General features: G+C 36.5%; 1 protein-coding gene across 10 annotated transcripts in view; it reads left to right on the forward strand.

The window, feature by feature from the left end:
* Window positions 1-19462, forward strand: part of dati (zinc finger protein datilografo) — a 688312-nt gene that overhangs the window by 165869 nt on the left and 502981 nt on the right. For 9 of the 10 annotated variants that reach the window (XM_083135415.1, XM_083135413.1, XM_083135412.1 and 6 more), the window contains exon 2: window positions 7739-7781. The exons of the other annotated variant lie outside the window; for it this stretch is intronic. The gene's annotated coding sequence lies outside the window, so the exon portion shown is untranslated. The remainder of the gene's footprint in view (window positions 1-7738; window positions 7782-19462) is intronic. 10 annotated transcript variants of the gene reach the window in all.

The raw sequence follows: 19462 nt of genomic DNA on the forward strand, positions 1-19462 counted from the left end.
GAAACGCGAAAGTTTTTATTTTGGCTGGTATTGTAGTTCTTGGTAGATCTTCTCCAAGTTCTTGTGATAGTCTGATATTTGCCTCTCCGATGGCATAGAGGACCCTCATCGCCTTGTAATCAAGGGGTCCCGAGTTCGATTCTCTGTGGATGCATTATTGTTTTGTGACTTTAAATTGTGTAGGTCCAGCCTATCTGTGCATAAAGCGGACTTAAAGCAAAATTCAGATATTGTGTTTTTGAAATAATGCTAACTCCGGCCTGTACTGGAGTTTTGATCGTTCGCAGGGTCCAAAAAAATGCCACACATTTTCGCGGTCTAATATCCTGGAAGTTCGAAGTTGTCCATTGATTTTACAGGAATATTATGTGAAAAACTGTATTTTGCGAATTACATAGCAGGTATTTGAATACTGTTATGTAATTTTTGAATAGTTTAAAGCAAAACGCTGGTAAATTATGCTTGTAATTGGAGTGGACTATCAACTCAAATATTAATCAATATTTCGAGCAACTTCAACTTTTAATTGTTACAATTTACAAACATCGGGATCTTTATCGGTGGAAATTAGTATGAGTATCGGTATCCGCTCAGTCCTATAAAAATCAGATGCATTTGAATGTGTATTCAGTAGTATCTGATGCATTTAGGCGTTTCCTTGAGGCTAAAACTTTCATGCACTTCTTTTCGTTAAATAGTGCATTTACTTTCCTCTGTGTAGATGAACAACAATGAAAATACAGTATTGGCTACAGATAAACTCACTTTATGTAGAGAAATTTGACAGATTTGATGTTTTGTGATACACATTGCATTGTTATACATATACTGTAAGTACTGTGAGTACTTCGCCTTCACCTTTGGATCTTTTCTTTTTGAGCCCATTTTAATCATTGTCTGTGTACAATTCCTTTTCACTCTTTTTTCTAAACTTCAAACTACGTGGTTTATGAAATTACGCGTTGCTCCGAAGATATAAATAAAGAACACCCTTACAACAACCAGAATTAATATTACTTCCTTTGTTTTAACCAAAAAATAGCATAAACAACACTGTAAACAATGTACGTATTGTTCCAGGCATTTTTGCAAATATGCAAAGTATCGTGCTACCACCTATCTTGAGACACAGTAAAATAAAGGATTGTGGGAAACAAGATTATATCGAAGCAGACAAACAGTTTAATCCCATAAAAAGTTATAACATTCGTCAAATACATTTAGTTAGAACTTTCAGATATGTACTTCTTTTTTACGAGTCCAATAATAATTTGACCAATACTGTATCTGCATTTCTTCAAGCGTACGCTAAAACAAAAAAAAAGTTCAGCAGTGCCCAAACGCGAACAACTGAAGGATATCAGTTGCCATTGTTCGCTTTCCCTGCTTCAACCATTTAGCAGAATCTAGGCTAAACGTATCCTGCCATCATGCACTCTATCATTTCTGCCTTCGCATATTTCCTCAGTGCAAAAACCAAACCGTTCTTCTATTTTTAAGATCTCCATTTTAAGATATCCTGTTTATAACACCAGTTACAAGAGACACGCATGCACCAGATAGATAGTGGCAGAGTAAGCAACGACGTTTATTCAGGTTTTTTTTCTTCCCCTTCTTCCTGCTTTTTCTCTTCCCGCGTCTCTTTTCTGGTTCATTTCTTCGTCTCATGCGGTTGACACTTTATTATACACACCGGGATTTTTTTTCTCGTCATCTCTAATCTGTTTTCTTCCAACAGTTTGAATAATAATTTCATTCTTCTTCTTGCAGGGAAGTAAAGACAAATGCCTTGAAACTATGGCCACTTGTAATGCACAACCAATGCACATTTGACTCCAGCAATATTTAGTAGAGTAGGCTTTATTCAGTAACATCTCTGGGTGTTATGCGTTAGCAGCTTGGAAGAGAGTCAACTCCCGAAGCGGCCAGTCAACAAGCGAGCTGCTGACGTCATCTCAGCGCAATACCTATCGCTAACACACTTGTTCACGCTCTACAATCTAAGTAGGCTCGCTAGAACACCTCTTGCGGTTGGCTGGAGACGTTACGAAAATAATCAGACTCTAGCATATGTACAATATAAGACACACAGAAGACGAAATTAAGGACACGATATTGAAAATTCTGACTTATATTAATTATATTTATATGAACATTTAACATTGTAACCTCGGTTTTTATTTGAGGCACATTATTACTGACATCTAGTTTCTCCGCATGCAACTATTATCGTGGAATATATACTCATATTTTTTTTAATTGCGCGTAGTATTTCAAGTGTTACTTCCGTGAGTTTTGATGTTTTATATATTTATCGTGTGTGTAAATAGAGAAAGGGGGGGATCACCACAAGATTCGATATGCAGGTTTTTTTTTAAATACATTCTTCAGAGAAACTCCACTCTGAATGCCTTGCAATTTGTGCGTACTAGAAACACTATTTCATAATTAAATTATTTTTGTACAGTCCATGCAAAGCGAACTTATCAAGACAAGACATCCAAATGCATCAAATCAAGGTTGATGCATCAAAATGACACGCTTAAACGTGTAATTTTGTGCTCTTAGTGTCTGCTCTGTTCCATTCATGCATTTTCAGTGCATCGCAGGAAACAGCAGCCGAAGAAAATACAATTTGATGCATTTCTGTGTCTGTTCTGATGCACTAAAATGCACCAGTAACAGTTTATGCACTGTAATGTGTTAATTAAATCGACATATTTGTATAATTCGACACATTTTGGGTTGCGTGTGCCACAAGATCAAATGGACAATAAGGGACAGTGTTTAAAATAGAAACTTATATTTTCAACAAGATATAGCGCTTAGATCGATATTTCTAAACTTGTAGTTGAATCGAAATGTTTGAGAGTAATTTGGATATATTTTAACAAAAATATTATACGAAATATTATACCTGTTATGATTAGAATGCTCTTATAAGGGAACCTTTGCATCACATGTGTTTCTCGATTTGTAAGTGTTAAGAAGCTATGTAATAGACACGAGCTTTTTTATACATAAAAATTGCTAAAACTGGTTGCGTACTTTTTTTTTTATTTTGCTTCTGACCTGATTGTTTTGACTACTATGCCCGGTTTTCTACAATGACCAGGTGCTCCCCTAAATGATTTTTCAGGTAACCTGTCCACAGTATGTGCAAATTTCTTAACCAATTTAGTAGAAGCAGCTGCCCATCGCTTATACACTTCCGCGTAGCGGCAAGACTCTTGCAAGGTTCTTTGTTTGCTTTAAGTTCTTTTTTATTATTATTTCTGTGCTTTTTTAACCTATATTTGTTCAAGGTCCTACTGGTACTCTTTGTGGCTATTTTTTGTACCGTCCATACCTTTCAGAATCCATTGAAAGTAACATGTTTAGCTTGTTCTGTTGGATCGAGTAGCGAATGTGAGATATATCCAGTATGCTGAATACTTACAGGGTCTTCTTTAAAAAAATATTTATGGGAAAGCTACTTGTGAGCAGTGATGTGCTGTATACTATAATTTTACGTCTATATGCATTGTCTACACGTAATCTACGTGTAGATTACATTGGGTTGTATTTTACATAGACTACGTAGACAATCTAAAGTGCATTAAAATTAATTTTAAAGGGTTTCATGAAAGGAAAGTGACATTTTCAACTATATTGGTTCCTAACGAACTGAAAAGCATCCTATTTACAACAAAATTTCTCTTCTCTTCTATTATCAACTGTGGAAGAAGATAAATAGTATGCAAGAAAGACAACAGATGGCAGTCGTGAGGCAAGAGTGGTATTTTTCCCATAAAATACTAGAATATTTCCTATGTTAGGTTTTCTCCTAGGTGAGAAATTGTTCGAATTTGGAAGAAAGAGTATGAAAAGTTCTCTTCACACATCAGCAACTGATACACAGTATAATTTTGTTTTACTTCCACGGCGCCCTTTGCTAAGTTATCACCTTTCGCCATGTTGTTTACATAGATTACGTCATTTACATATATAAAATTGTCTACGTGTAAAATGTAGACTATCGTTGTTTACGCGTAGACGTACATCACTGCTTGTGAGGGACACCTTTTTGTTTAACGCGATTCAGGTTAAATTTCAGTATGGTTTAGGATTAATTTAAAATTAATATCAGGCCTCCCGGATGGCGTAGCGTTAACGTCGTTACCTTGTAATCAAGGTGTCCCGGGTTCGATCCCCAGTGGACGCACACGGTGGTTCGGATTCCACTTTACACTGTAGATTCAGTCCCGATTAGCTTTCAGTGCTCAGAAACTCAAAAGAGAATCGTCGATATTAAAGCTTAAGTCCACTTGTGCTCATAGGCTAACCGGGACTGGGCCTACAGTTTAAATTAGAATCCGAACCACTTCAAATGTGCTCACACCTGGGATCGAACCCGACGCCCCCCCCCCCCCCCCGATTACAAGGCAAGAGATTTCGCCAAACCATCAAGGGTCTAGAATTACCTATATCGAATATATTATTAGTTCATTTCGTAGATATAGAATATTTTCGGAAATATTAGACTGCGAATGCTAATGTGACCTTACTCTGAATTGTCACTTTGAGTGTCCATTGCAAAGAAAATGTCCGATAAGATATTTTGGCGCTTACGTTTAGATTTTTTGTAACTAGTCAAGACTAGTAAGTAGTATCTTCATTAAGATTCTGATAATTAGTTAAAAATATCATCTCACTGCTACACAGAGTCACTAATTGAGCAAGTTTTATTGAGTTTATTGACCAATTTTCACACCAAAAGTACCCCTGAGGGGCATTGGTGCATGTACAGTACACACAGAAAACTAAATGCATCATATCGATTGATGCACCAGAATGCATCGATTGATGCACTAAAGTTTGTTTTATGGTTTCTTCAAAGAATCAGATTCACATTTTATGCATTTTGGTGCATTTTTGTGTCATGAAAGAAACACCGAAGTGCATCATTTGATTCAAATTTTGATTGTACAAAGTTTATGTAGCTCAAACGAAACGTTTAAGTGCATCATCAAAAAAGATGCATTCTGGTGCATCAAAATACATCAAGGTGTATCAAAACGCATCAACTGATGCATTGAAGTGAAGAAATCCTCACTTGAATGAAATGAAGCACTTTGGTGTTTCTTTCACGACATACAAAAATGCACCCAAATGCATCAAATGTGAATATGATTCTTTGAAGAAGTGCATCCATCAATCGATACATTCTGGTGCATCAATCGATATGACGCATTTAGTTCTCTGAGTGTACAAAATACAACATGTTGACATCGTACATAATATATATATCTATACATCAATTTGGCAGATTTTTTAATAATAATATAACATAATATAATAGTAAAATCATACAATGACAAATTATTTCTTTAAGTGAACTAGTGCTGTAAAAGTACCATAGTAGGCTATATAGTATATACAATCTAAATTTATTTTATAAAGTTATTTAATTCCTGAAATTCTTTAACTGAATTTAATGTACATTCCAATAGCAATTTTTTTACTTTACTTTTAAAGATCGTGGTTCTTTCAAAATGTTCGTAACGTTTTGGTAACATATTGTATAACTGGATGTCTATGTACTGTGCATATTGCTACTACAAGGCAACTCATAGTTTTCATTTATTTTCTCAACAATTTCATTCTCAAGAACTTCTTTTTTGTCCAACTAAACGCCAAGTACATATTGTCAACAATATTAAAATATCATGACAATAGCCAGAAAATCATTTTATTCTTAATATAAGTAGATTGCATCATAAAATACAAGGAATGGATTATTATTGTCACTGAAAATACTATATTGCAATGTAGCGCCATCTTTGAGATAAAATTATTCTCCTAACTTCTTAACTTGGGCTTCATATGACCTGTTTAAGTGCATATAGAAATAAATTTAATCAATAATGTATTTCGGTGCCATAAAAGGGATAAGCCTATATATTCACTGTTATATTGTAGAACATGGCTAGTGTGTAGAATTCATACGTAATCAATTAATTAATTAAATTTAACGTCATCGCCTTGTAATCAAGGGGTCCAAGGTTGGATACCTGGTGGAGGCACATTGCGCAGTGGTTCAGATCCCACTTTAAACTGTAGATCCAGTCCCGATTAGCCTATCCGTGCATAAAGTGGAGTTAAAAAAATCCAAATTCACATGTACAAAATACTTTTTCTTGCAAATAATGTACAGAAATATTCAGATATTATATCTGTGGTTCACTTTTAAACCAGGAAATAGTAAATATTAATTTTAGATTTCTACACAAAAGGCTGTTTTACAATGTGTGGTATTAGTTGTCGTTTTTTGCAAATGTTATGTTTTGTTCTGAATAAATTCATTCAGTATGAACGTGGATTGTTTGCAGACGCGATAATACAGAAAAAGGTTACTTGTTAAAAGGAAGTCTTTACATAGGGGCTACGTGCAATTACGTTTTTTTGTCTACTAAATCGCGAATTTAAGCACATCTTAAACTTCAAAAGCAAAATATACCGCGAGAATCAAACATAGTTGCAGGAGTAATGCTTTAACATTACAAGAGAAAATTGAAAGATTCTTATAAGGGACGCCACGTTGAGAGGCACCTTAGCAAGGGTAATAACAAAATGTCAAAATGAAAATATCTTCCCTTTAGTATAAACCTCATTTTTCTATGTATTTTATCAATGCGGAGGTACGAAGGGATGATTAGAAATGCACATGATGAAGATTTTGATTTCGTGAAAAGTGGCATTTTTTTTCTATTAGTAATTCAAAAATTCTCACGAACACCTTGTTTTTGGTCGTGAAAGGTCGATAGATGGCAGTAGGTTCGTTGGCATTTATATCTTTGGTAATATGTAGGAAGGGAAATATTCCACTATATGAAGTAGAAGATTCGAATTTAGGTTTATATCCCTTTGTTATTAAATATATTCCTGTTTTGTGTATTAGCACGACTCAATATAAATGTATTTTTATTAAATGTCAGAATTTGTAATGAGATTGTCAACACAAGTGTTCAAAGTTGCACTAAGTTACATGATTTTTTAATAGTATTTTTTTTCTTCTACAAATTGTGGTTTCATGTTTCTTGTTGCATTCACATACATGGTACTTTAGGAATAAATTGCAAAAACATGTTATCAATTACCACCACCCCAGTAACTTCTTAAACATTAATTGCCAAAATAGTATTACTGATTCTTTTTTTCCTTTGGTAAATTCCAGTCTGATAAATGTACCTTATATATTTTTAAAATGAAAAATAGTTGAGATTTGTCAAAATGCCAGATTGCAAAGTTGCTCGTTGTTGATAACAGTAACATACAAGGTAACCTTGATCTGGGTGTATATATATCGTTACCACCTAATGAGTTTTTAGATGAATGAAATATAAATGATGGATTACTCATTGAGGGTTAATGGACATGGATCTCTGTTAATAGTTTCGATATATTTACAACAAAAGAATGAACCGTGTAACTAAAATTGTGATTTTAACGGGAGTTTGGTGACACATTGAAGGTGTAATTTTTGGTGTATTTTGAGGTGTGATTAAATTAAAGTTGAAAAGGAAAAATAATATCTATTTTGAGGTAAAATAACACCCAAATAATCTGGGTCTGGAAAAAGTCAAAATTACTAGTGCATGCTTTATGTATATGTAATGTTATTCAAGTAAATTTTAATATTGCCGTGCTTTCCCTCAGTTTTTTTGTTCTAATATATCATTTCACGTCTTTTTTTCAGGATTCGCAGTTGGCCTTCTTTCGCGGAAGAATATTAAGTAAAGGTAAGTCGAAAAGATTTTTCTGTGATTATTTTATAAGTGTCTTTATAATTCTGAGACGGTTAATAAGCAGCTTTGATTTTAACTTGTTTAAATTTCGGTTCAAGTCTTTTGTCATTAAGTACATGTTGGATTTATATGCTTCTTATTTTTTGCGACAAAATCACTGCACGTTACATAAGGAACTCGTGACGACATCTTTGAACAAAGTAGTGAGATGACGTTTCGATGTACTGTTTTTCCCTATTGTTCTGTACATCACTAAAAGTCGAACTAACGGTCTCGGACCGTCTATTTTCGCTGCCATACAATTACAATATAAATAACCATGACTGTTTTTTTAAAATATCACATAGTAATTACTGTAATTTGATTGGTTCAATGTATAAATATATATTTGTGTTGAACGCAAATTTTAATTTATAATCATTTTCTATCTTTATGATAGATAAAGATATTATATGATACATAAGATATTAAAATGTAAATAATAAACGGCCATGTCCCGTTTTTGTAAATTAACAGGCAGACCGTTAAATTTTAACGGTATAATATTATAAATTTTAGGTTAACTTCTGACATTATAGTTAGGGGACACATTTTGTTGTACGAGAGAAACAGTACGTCACAAAAGATTTACACAGACGAGCTAATATTGAAACAATAGTTATCGTAGCTTGCTTTAGGTTTCATTCAGGATGGATTTTCGAAAATGTTAATACGAAATCTATAACAAGAGACTGATATAAGCCGTGATGAGAATCGAAGCGACACGCAACGATAACCTTCAGGATAAGCGATGATGTCACGCAAAATCATTGGAAACCTCAGTGGACTTTTTTATAAAAATGTTATTGCTAATTCTCGACTGATATTTTCGGAATGTTTAAAAAAAAACTTTAATTACACGTAATCATGTATTTGCGATTGGTATAATGCTCTTAAGGCATTTATAATAAAAATTACGAATTCGAACCATTCCTTTTCAGAAGTGTTTTGTTTGTGTCCAGTTTATACCCAAAAATACTAACCGGGAGTAAACCCATACATTTTGAAGTGCTATCCGAACTACTATGCAGTGTGCTTCCACCAGTGATCGAACCCAGGACTCCATTATTATAAGGTGACAGCGTTACCATCACGACGGCTGAGATACCCTGTCAAATATCATATCTCTTGCTTTAATAACTGTGATGGACAGCTTTTCTTATGCTGTTGGACTATCCGCAGTATACGCATGAGTTTCAGATACCAAAGCATCAACACGATATGATGTGCACAGTATTTATACTGTTTGCTTGTTTTATTTACTCTACGTGTGAAAACATAAATGCTCAACATTACATTTTTGTGACCAAAGTAAATACATATATAAGCGAATGAGTATGATGGGAGATAAATGTTTTATAAATATGAAAATAAATACCTGTTTGTGTATTGTGTTGCTTAAAAAATATTACAATGTGAAGCTAACCTACCTTTAATGTAATGAACATTAACCCGAATTTTGAAACGTAATTCTAGTAATATGCACTGTTACGATCTGCAAGGAATAACCTACACTGTAAAATACGGTTTAAGACCAATTCCCGCTGCCACTGTAAAAATGACCATTCTCGTTTTTAAAATATTAACATAGTTACCCTACTTTATTTTATTGATTTAGTTTTTAAAACTTTAGTCTATTTATGGGGCAGGCAACTATAATTCGTAATCATTTTTCTAACTTTATGCATGGAAAATGTAAAAGTCTAAATACAAAATGCTTGTGTACCGTTTTTGTAAATTAGCAAACATAATGTTAAATTTTAACGGTAGGATATTATTTAACGGATGTTTGTTAGTAATTAATTTGCTTTATATTACATCGCTTTCCTAAATCGCGAAGATGAGTAATGATATGATGAAATTCATGAAGGGACACTAACAAAGAACACCCATGGCGGGATTTGAACCCGGGAACTCTGGCGCCGTAGCTTATTCGTACGCTTATTTTGACATAGAAGGTCAATATGTAATTTTCATATTGCAAGTATAACTCTCAACCCGACTTGAAAGGGTGTAGGTGCGAGGTCTGGTAAACGCATGTCTTTTCAGCGTGTGTACTGAAAATGTGTAAGAGAAACGCGCACAAGAATAATCCCTACTTTGGTGCACACACAAATATGATAATAGTTGTGTGATAACTGATATATTTTTAGGCATTATTACAGTCGACTTCAGTTGGGACATAGACTGGAATGATTGGTTTTATTAATTAAATGCACAAAAAAAAAAAACTTGGACTGCATATTCTCAGACAAGAGTTCCGGGATGGTACAAACGTTTCTTTACGTTGAGCTTTTTTATCACCATAAGCTAAATATAACTTTATCTGTAAATAATCATGTAGATACCCGCTTGGTATGTCTAAAGTAGTTCCATAGTAAATTTGGATTTGGTAAATTTTTCAATATCCTACATAAGACTCGAACACTAAACCTCTGTCTCGTCTCGATTTTTACAGAGGTCTGTATTGTTCTCGATCTCACCTGCTTAGTAAAGAAATGTATTATTATTATTATATTATTATCTCACCTCAATTTTTATACCCTGCATTATTTTGAATTTTTGTAACTACAACAGGAAATTTGACAGGTGCGCGCGCACACACACACGCACACACATACACACACACACACAAATAATAGAAGTTCCTTGGTTTAACTCAGATTTCCATGAACTTTTAACATATTTGCTTTTAAACCATATATTCAGCAATATTTCCTCTTCCACGATGGAAAGTTCACACAGAAAAGTAAATGCATTTGTTGAAACAAAAAATGCATGAAGTCTGTAAACCTAAACAAATGAAGTGCACGAAAGATGCAGGAAGATGCATAAAAAAGCATCAATTGATGCATTAAAGTACAGTTCGACAGATAAATATTCACATGCATCATATGATTGGTGTTACCTTTACAAATGATACTAAAAAAATACATCAAAGTGTCAGCCTGATTCTTGGGAAAGGCCAAAAAACATACTTTAGTGTATCAATCGATGCATTTTTGTGTGTATGCAATGACGTACAGCAAGATTAAAAATGATTATTTTTATTTGCTTCTGTCGCACGTAGCCCAGTTTTAAAGATTTAGAAACGCTATTAGGCCTACTACTATGAGGAATGTTTCCTATCAGGTCAATTACAGCTTAAGTTACTCTGTTTCTAGTGGAGAATTCACTTCAAATTCTCAGGCCCCAATGCCGATACCAAATGCATCATTTATCTGCATTTCTTCCCTTGATAGCTCAACCGTTGGAGTACCGCCGCATACCTTACGTAATTGCAAAAACATTCATTGCTCCAGATAGTTGAGCGATTGACGAAAGGCCCCATACATGCCCCCCCGAAACTTCAAAGAAAGCGGGGATGAACAAAAGGGAAAGAAGGAAGCGGGGACAAATAATTAGTGACACGCGAGGCTCCCCCTTTTTTAAGGGCGATACGCACAACCAAGGCCGAAATATCTCTCCCCGCGTATGTGAAACTGTGGAAAGGAACACCGGAACATTTGCATGTGGCGAGATAAGATTTGCATGAGACTAGAGGTCTCCGAAGATGTGTGTTGTGCGTGCGTGTGCATGTGTGTGTGTGTGAAATCTGGGAAGATCTCGTGATGCTATGTTGCCAAGCCGAGTCATATATGACACGAATACCCAGCTTGTGATTTCACATTCTTCTCAGGGGAGTACACGCTGGAAATATGTACATCTACTTCACTTTTTACGCTCAAAAATCGATCTGCTGCTACAGCTATATCCAGAATTAGATATGTCTTCGTTGGTCAATCAAACTTTTGCATTATGGCATTAGGAGAGAAAATAATGTAGATAAATATTTGATGCAGTGCAATATTTCTTATATTGTGACTTCTAAATTTAAATGTATTTTGCTACATTACCGTTTTGTTATTAATATTAATTCTATTATCACCTCACTCACGTGAGGAATATTTGAAATCTTAGAACGCTTAATTCATAGTAAAAAGCATCATTACAATTACATCAAAGAGAAATCTTACATATGGATCATATCAGTATATCAAACTAAATAAAACAAATTTGATTTATTTAGTTTGATATATAACAAAATGTCAAAGTAAATGCATCAGCTGAAACAAAAATGCATACTGTCTGTAGCTCAGATCAAATGTTTAAGTGCGTATCGTGAAAGATGCAGCCAAAACACACCAATTGATGCATTAAAGTACAACTCAAGTGCATCAAATTATGCATTTTGGCTTCACAAATGATGTACAAAAATGCATCAAAGTGTAAATCCGATTCTTGGCAAAGGCCAGAAAACATCAATGGATGCTTTTCTGGTGTAACAAATAGATTTGATACATTTAGTATAGATAGATGCTGATCACATCACCCCCACCTTCCGCCGTGATCAAGAACCTGTGGGGCCCTAACTCCACACCCCCTACACGCCTTCATGGCGTCGTGTAAAGCACAGGAGAACGCTTTACTTAGATTTCTCTGTGCACCCCTCCTCTCGATTTTCGGTGAACAATCCGGTGCGATAGCTAATCACTTATTCCACAACCAGGGTGGCGACAGACCTGGAAAACCGGGAAAAGTCAGGGAATTTGAGGTGTCAAAAAAAGTCAGGGAAATGTCAGGGAATTTCGTCTTCATTGACTTTTTTTTTATTATTTATTTATTTATTTAAATATATCGCTATGGAACTCTGCACGGGAACAGGAAATCTCGTTCGTAAGTTTCGGCCTCAACTTTTAGGCCCCTTTTATACGCAACACAACCACGGCGCCAGAAACCAGTGATGGCAGGAGGAGAGAGAGAGAGAGAGAGAGAGAGAGAAAGAGAAATTTCTCTCGCCCTGGCTTCTCGGCGGGAATTTTAAATTCGAACACTCTTTGGAGGAAAATTGTTATAACTTGGGCACTATGGGAGCAATCTACTTCGGATAACTTTTGTTTTTCAGCTAAAACATCAGCGCATGCAACCGTTTACAATTCAGAACGCCGAACCGAGGAAGGGGGTTTGAGGGGCGCGACACCCGAATTTCAATGGAAATAAACATAATAATCTGTAGTTTGCCCCTTCTTCTCCCCCTATTTTGGAGAGAAGCCGCAACCTTTAGTATTCATTTCAAAGAATGGATATTTCTCAAGAGAATGAAACATGTTTCATGTTCTTGGGTGCCATACAAGGTGAATAATAAGCCAAAATGTGATTTTTTTTACGAAAAATAGGTAATTTGCATTTTTGGAGGAAAATTTTTATAACTCGGGCACTATGGGAGCAATCTACTTAGGATAAGTTTTGTTTTGCAGCTAAACATCATAGCATGCAACCATGTACAATTCAGAACGCCGGACCGAAGAAGGGGGTTTTGGGGGCACAAATCCCGAATTTCAATGGAAAAACATAAAAATCTGGAGTTTGCCCCCTCTTCTCCCGCTATTTGGGAAGAAGGTGCAAACTTTAGTATTCTTTTGAAAGAATGGACATTTCTCAAGAGAACGTAACACGTTTCATGTTCTTGGGTGTCATACGAGTTGAATAATGAGCCAAAATGTGAAAAACTGTTCGGAAATGTGGCATGGATATGTTGCGGAGAGGGGGGAGGTTGGTCATCAATATGAATTTCCCAGGCTTGCTCCAGACCTGTGTCAGAGTTTCCACCCAAACATAAGAGTATGAAGGTCCAAAAAGCACATTCACTTCGTAATCAGCACCATGATACCATATGGTATCATCGGGCGAGTACGACCTTACTCTGATGATACCATATGGTATCATCGGGAGAGTAAAGGTTAAGCCTCTAAATATTACGTGGAAAATAAATTGAATTATCATTTTTTTTTCTTGTCCGTATGGGAGTAGTAAGGGGACTTGTCAACAGATGGAGGGGATAAGAGCGGGTGGTGCCGTCCGATAGTTGTCAGACGTCGTAGTAAGGCATTTGTTGGGCAAACTAAAGGAGTATGGAAACAAATAGGTTCCATTGATATATACGATTATTAATATGCGAAAGAAATTGCATGGACTGCAACATCCAACAAAAATCGCATTCATAAACAAGATGAGCTTTAGACTGCAAATATGCTGCTCGAATTTTGTTACTCTTCTGGCTCACTTCACCTTATTTAATGTAGCAGTGCTTACGAAGGTTACTAATAATAAATAAGTAAATATTTTAATATCATATTTACTCAAATCATTCGGTCATAAAAGCAAATCACTTTCTTCAAGAATTGACTTTTGTCTGCTAGCCCTGCTAAATTTTCACTTCCCATCTACTGATTTATACGAGGGGTGGCCAGAAAGTAATTTCCAAGTAGTAGGGACATTGATTTTTCGCAAACGGCAAAACCGTGAAAATTGGTAATTGCTGCGAAGTTATGTTTAGGATGTCTGGTGCAGTGATGTCTGCACACATTTTTCGCCCTTTCGAATATCGAAATAATGCAAATTTGGCATAAAATGCGAATTGTTTGCGTTTTTAGCGATTTTTTTTAAAGAAATGTCCTAAAACAACGAAAAATTCCATGAAATCCAACATTCTTGTTTTTTCTAGGCCATGTTTGTGTACATGGAACATGCAAGTTTTCCAACATTTTACTCAAGAGTAAACTATAGAGTTAGTTATACGTACATCGAATAATTCCGACAGCCACATTAAATCATGTATTTCCCACGATTTTTTCGATCCCCTGCGGGGGAGAACTGAGATGTTTTCCAACTATTCAAACTGCTCCGGCACCCACCCAGCATCATATGAAGCTGGTACCTTGAGAAAACTTTGAGGGATAAAGGTAGCCAGAAACATGGTGCTGATCACATCACCCCTACCTTCAGCCATGATCAAGAAAGTGTGGGGCCCTAACTCCACACCCCTACTATATACCTTCATGGAAAAGTGCAGGGGAGCACTTTACTTTTACTTCTTCAAAAATCTGTCCCAACATATCAAACTGTCACTAAAATACGTAGACCATGTGACCTACAATTGAAAATAATGGTTTAAAAGCAGAATGGAGTATTACGTTTCGGTATATTTGGCAGATAAATGTTCTAAAACAAAAACGCGAATTTTGGGAAATGTAACACTAACAAGTCAAAAAAAGATAATGCCAATTTTTGGTGCCCTAATATATATAGGTATATGTCACGTGAGATTGATTGATTTAAATTTTTTGGGTGCATCACCACTTATGGTCATTATGCACCCTTCAGTATATATGGGGAAAATTCCATTATCTAAAATCCTTACCTTAAAATTAAAAAAGGGGTATGGAAAATAACTTTCCCAAAATATCTTTCAAGATATCAAACACTCACGAAGAGGCGCAAGCCATGTGACTTACAATTTGAAACAGTAGTTTAAAAACACCATGAAGGTATAATTTCAGAAATTTGCCAGAAAACGCTAAAATGAAAATGTTAATTTTGGGGGAAATAACACCGTATAGTACAAAATAAAAAAAAACAAGAAAATAAACCAATTTAAAAAAAAAATAACAAAATATCAAGGTCCCTACCGATTAGGCGTAAATAAAACAAGAATATCAGTTGTAATTTATTGCATTAGTAACAGTGAGTCCGTAACCTAATTTTCGGCATAATCACCACTATTGTTCTGGCATTTGTCGTAGCATTGCACTAAATTTTGTATGCCCATGGTATATGTGTCTGACAGCAAAGAGTGGAACTATCTCTACCGCAGTGTAGCTGAAAAATCCTTGCCTGCCAGAAACCTCTTCAGTTAAGCAAAGAGATGAAAGTCTGTACATTCAAGGCCAGGGCTGTACAGGAGTGGTCCAAGATCTCTCACCTGAAGTGATGCAAAGGGCCCGTGTGTACTCATCTGTATGGGGTTTTGCACATTCGATTGGCGTGAATTGTCTGCACCATCGTCTGACCATACTATCACTCACGACGTCCGGTCTGCACACCTCACACAATTGCTGGTGGCTCTGTGCCAAATTCTGAGCGTGCAATGTAGGCTACATCGCAGTCGGTGGGAGACTGTATGAGAGCTGCAATCTTTAACCTAGAACTGTCCTAAAACGGCTGCATTGCAACTGTACCAGATTACAGTTACATGCCACTTCTTCCTGCCTGCATGTGTGTGTGTCGCTCTCCGACCACTAGTGTTGTGTATAGGCACCATTGGAGCTTTTTTCAGGATTCCCCTCGTATATGAACTTTCAGAAGCTTTTATTATTAGAGTGTTCCTGTTTTAATGTGTGGTTAGCTAAATCAGGTACTTATGCAATGCAATTCTATAAATTCCTTGCGTTAAATTTCTAATACCTACATACCCTTTTCGTCAGCAATAATGGTATAACTGCATGTTGTCAGTTTCACAGTACTTCACTTGGATATACTGTACTGAAGCAGAAATCCCATTGATAATGTAAGGAAATATGACACTTTATTTTGTTCGATTCAGTTGTTTCACTTATATGCAAGAGTTAAGTTGTTTGCTTCACAGAGAAGAGAGAAGTAGCTTTATGCATTGAAAAATGAGTCCGCACTCATGGTTCTTGCAAGCAGAGGGTTCCAAACCTCAGTGAAAATATCAACATATGAGACTGATAAATTACAAATTGTATTTCTTAATCATTCACTCGTCACTTTTACCTCATTTAGTCGTAACTTTAAAAATAATCAAGTATTTTATTTTAAACTTACTGCGTATGACAAAATTCCGTAATCCTTCCCTAGCTTGTGAATTGTAATAATTTTCCAAATTCAATATTTGCACTTTGAATTCAAATCATAGAGAATAGAGAAATTAAGTCAATTTCATAGAAGATAATATTGGTACTTAACAAAACCATAACGTGGATCTGTGTGAGTTTATTATTTCTATTTGCAAAAACATCAATTTAGTTTAGTTTGTAAATGTCAGGGAGAAATGTAAATTTTGTCCTGGAAAACCTGGAAAAGTCAGGGAATTTAATTTCTGTTTGTTTGTAGCCACCCTGACAACGTTTGTACTGTTGTAGTGTCACAGGTCTTTGATAGCCTCTCGAAAAACTCAACTGTTACATTATACCTTAGCAGTAATTGCACTAGACAATGTATAAAGTTGAAACATGTACATGCTCATCGTAGCTCCAGCAACGATAACATTAACACTATAGAATATTCAATATTATTTATGTATTTACCAAACTGAACTACAAGATTCGCCCATAGAAACAACCGAACTTTTTTTTTAGGAAAGAAAACAAGTAATTACCTTCAAATTACTTTATCACCGTCAAAATAATCACCAGAGGAGGCAATACACTTTGACCAGCGTTTGTACAGGTCTTGGAAACACAGTTGATAGTCATTGACAGTAAGTGTTCACAAAATACGAGTAACATTTAATTTAATGTCCGCGACGTCGTCAAATCTTCGCCCTTTCATAGCCATCTTAAGCTTGGGAAAAGGAAAAAATCAGCAGGCGATAAGTCCGGAGAATATGGAGGGTGATTGATCACTGTCACTGAATGCTTAGCAAGGTGTTGTTGTACAGACAATGCGGTATGAGGCCGAGCATTATCGTGTAACAAAAACCATTGGTCACAGAGGTCCTTCCAAACCCGCTTCAGCTCCATCCTGTTTCTGAGTCGACCAAGCATTTTCTTGTAATACCACTGATTGATTGTTTGGTTTTCAGGGACAAATCACCTCTCACCAGTGCACGAACTTTCTCCACATTGTCGTCATTCCTTGACGTTGAAGGGCGTCCTGATCTTGGTTCATCCTCGACACTTTCACGTCCACCTTTGAAACGATTGTACCAGTCATACACTTGGGTTCTTGATAATGCTGCATCACCATACACTGCCCGTATCATCTGTAACGTTTCGGTATACGATTTACCTAATTTGTAACATAACTTTAATGCTGTAACGTTGTTCCATCTTGGTGCACGTATTTTGTACGTCGCCTGCACAGGACCTGCATCTGACACACGCTTGCCCCGATACCGACTGCTTGTAACAGGTTGAAACACGCACTGACGGGAAGTTTAGATATAACTGTTCGCAGTGTTGCCAGAATACGGTTTGGTTCTTTTTTTTTGACAGTTCGGTTTCTTTATGGGCGGACCTTGTATTTGTGCACTTTTGTTCTGTTTGAAAAACTTTGTTCCCTGTGAAACTAATTGCATTATTTGACGATATGTTAGTCGGAGATTGCTAATTGTCCTTCTTGGTCCTAGTAACAGTACCTATATCCCATGCTTTTATTGTCCACATTAAGAATGATGTGAAATCTGTTATCAGGAATTGTTGTGTATGATACGGTGCGTAAAAGAACAGGGTTAATTTCTCAATGAGAAATTTCTCGTGCACTTTAATTTTTTGAAATTCTAGCCTTTGTATTATGAAAATTTAAAACTGTAGCTTTTAATACACACCCCCCCCCCCCCTCCCTTAGAGCTTGTAAACGAGGAAACCTATGCCAGATTCCCGGTAGAGGCGTATTTCAGTGATTCAGATCTACTTTGACTGGACGTCCTGGCTCGACTAGCCAATATGTGCCAAATTCTGCATTTGTATCTTCACACATACGTTCTACTTGCCGCGTGTTTGAATCGAATTTGACTTCTACAGTTTGTCTGCAGGTTCATTAACCGTGCCTTGATGTTTCCTTAACTTAACGTCGTTTGCAAGACAAACAAAGCAACTTTGTATAACGACTGGTCTGATTCGGTATAGGATAATGTGTTTCTTGACCTTTCATGCACGTGTTTAAGTGGGTTTGTAGCTGGGCAAAGAACTACTGAAGGGAGGAAGTAACTTCCTGTTAGGTAAAAACCGAACTTTCGAATTGTCATTAGCCCTGCATTAGGTATCTATCAACCTTAAACTTTTGGAAATTACGCCGGCCACCGCGTTCGAATCCCGGCCTGGGCATGGATGTTTGTGAGTGTCCATTCATCAATTTCATCATAGTAGTACAGGTGCCCCGGCTCAACGCCCGAAAATGAGGCACGGTGAGGCTCGCAGTGTTGCCAACCCCTTACTCGAAAAAATCACCAAGGTTTTTATCTCGGTCTAACCTAATTTAAAGCAAAAAGCTGGCAATACTGCGAATCTCACCGAGCCTCATTTTCTTGCAGTGTTGCCAGCTCGAGCGAGGCGTAGCCTTTTACGGTGTATGTTAACGGTTTGCTCTCGTAAGGCATGAGCCTCATTTTCTTGCAGTGTTGCCAGCTCACCCCAAGAATATTTCACCATGTGATATTTTACAGGCGAAGCTAACCTACAAATGGGAGTTGGCAACACTGGCAACATCAATTGTGGTTCAGTGTTGCCAACTCACCTCAAGAATATTTCACCATGTGATATTTTACAGGCGAAGCTAACTTACAGAGTAGTGGGGGAAAGAGAATTCAACGCCCGAAAATGGGGCTCGGTGGGGCTCGCAGTGTTGCCAGCTCCTCACTCGAAAAAATCACCAAGGTTTTTGTTTTTGGGTATAACCTAACCTCAAGCAAGGAGCTGGCAACGCTTGAGGCTTTCTCGCAGTGTTGCCAACTCACCCCAAGAATATTTCACCATGTGATATTTCACAAGCGAAGCTAACCTACCAATGGGAGTTGGCAACACTGATTAGTGGAGGTAGCCGGGTTCACCAACATCAATTGGCGATCAGTGTTGCCA

Source organism: Lepisma saccharinum, chromosome 14, assembly GCF_977018435.1.
Source record: "Lepisma saccharinum chromosome 14, izLepSacc3.1, whole genome shotgun sequence".
In the NCBI taxonomy this organism is placed as follows: Eukaryota; Metazoa; Arthropoda; class Insecta; order Zygentoma; family Lepismatidae; genus Lepisma; species Lepisma saccharinum.